This window comes from Corvus brachyrhynchos, unplaced genomic scaffold, assembly GCF_000691975.1.
Source record: "Corvus brachyrhynchos isolate BGI_N302 unplaced genomic scaffold, ASM69197v1 scaffold370, whole genome shotgun sequence".
In the NCBI taxonomy this organism is placed as follows: Eukaryota; Metazoa; Chordata; class Aves; order Passeriformes; family Corvidae; genus Corvus; species Corvus brachyrhynchos.
Window position 1 is genome coordinate 249,691 of NW_008235977.1, and position 1,412 is coordinate 251,102.

The 1,412-nt window shown below is 38.6% G+C and overlaps 1 protein-coding gene across 3 annotated transcripts in view; it reads left to right on the plus strand.

The window, feature by feature from the left end:
* The first annotated feature begins 579 nt into the window (after positions 1–579).
* Positions 580–1,412, plus strand: part of MPP4 (membrane palmitoylated protein 4) — a 27,255-nt gene continuing 26,422 nt past the window's right edge. Inside the window, exon 1 of one of the 3 annotated variants that reach the window (XM_017728086.1) lies at positions 580–1,035. The gene's annotated coding sequence lies outside the window, so the exon portion shown is untranslated. The remainder of the gene's footprint in view (positions 1,036–1,412) is intronic. The other 2 variants (XM_017728124.1, XM_017728119.1) reach the window with 2 other exon arrangements.

Here is a 1,412-nt window from a genome sequence, read left to right on the forward strand (position 1 = left end):
GCAACAGACTAGTGATAAGAGAATACAGAGAGTGGACTTAATGTTTGCAAATAATTTAGTGTTGGCTTAATTAATTGGCTTAATTTTTAAAATTATACTGAATAATTCAAGGAGAGATAAGCAATAATATGAATAAAAGGGAAGCTATAAAAAGCTAGCTTGAAAAGGGGAGAGGACACACAACCAGGGGTGAAGAGCATGATGAAGGATAAGGCAGAATTCACCTGGCACTATATGCAGCATTTCCATGCAATCACCTCTTGGAACTCAATGTAAAAGAAACTATTAACTGAAGCCTGTAGGAACAGAACTGCCCTTCGAAAAGGGGCTATGCCGAACAGCTGAGTAAATCAATGCCAATAATTTTCATCCACAGAAGATCTGAATTCAGGATTTATTTTGCCTTTTGTGGGAGTGTAACCATGAAAAACAGACTTTTTTCCCCCCTGTAACTGTTTTGAATTAGCATTTCTTGTATTTGGATATTTCAGAAGAAAGGATTTTAATGTTACACTTTTCATATGACCTCTTACATTGATTCTGTGCCTTAAACCAAAAATGTAACTGGAGATAGGAAGTTTTTGTGTAATCTTCCTGCCTTTCAAGAACAAGGTGTATCTACAAATATGTAGTAACTTTAAAGGTGTAACTTCATTTTCTGTGAATGGTGCAGCTGGGAACTACAAAACCCAAGGAATACATCTGCCTTTACATATATAAGCATAGAGAGGGAGGTATGTATATATACACTCAACCTCTTAGAAAAAGTCGTGGTATCACATGAATTTAGCTTGGCTGATTAAGGGAAGCAGACAGTCTGGGCTGGATTATTTTTGGTCCTTCTGATACATAGCTCGGTTATTAGCTGAAGAGAATCCCAGGATTTAATGTGCTTCTGACACAGATTCCACTTTACAGCCGATCTGGGCTGCGATGCGTTAGGAAATCAGTACAGACCAGCTCTGATTTGTGTATTGCTGTAACTAAAAAGAAATGAGTTAACCTGCAGGACCTTTCCAGCTGGATTGCTTCAGGGTAATTACTTTTTTTCTCTCTTCTTTTTCTTTTCTTTAAATGGAAAGCCATGTATTTCCTGTGCTGCAGCAGAAATCCTGTAACCAGCAACAGAAGATCAATGCTCTGGTGTTACAGATTCTCACTTTAATCACAGGCATGGTAGCCACAGCCAGACCCCAAGTGATGAGCACCCTATTGACTGGGAAAGTTGATGAGAACAAGAAACTATTTAAGCAAGAGATGATGTAGGTTTTTTTATGCAAGAAAAGGGTTAAGGGGATTTGTTCTCTTCTCCCTGGTAATGAGTAGTTCTAAGGTTAGGTTTCTGCGGATTAGAAAGGAGAGGATGTCCATAGATTAGCTGGGGCAGTGAGGTTACTTGCTGTACTAACATC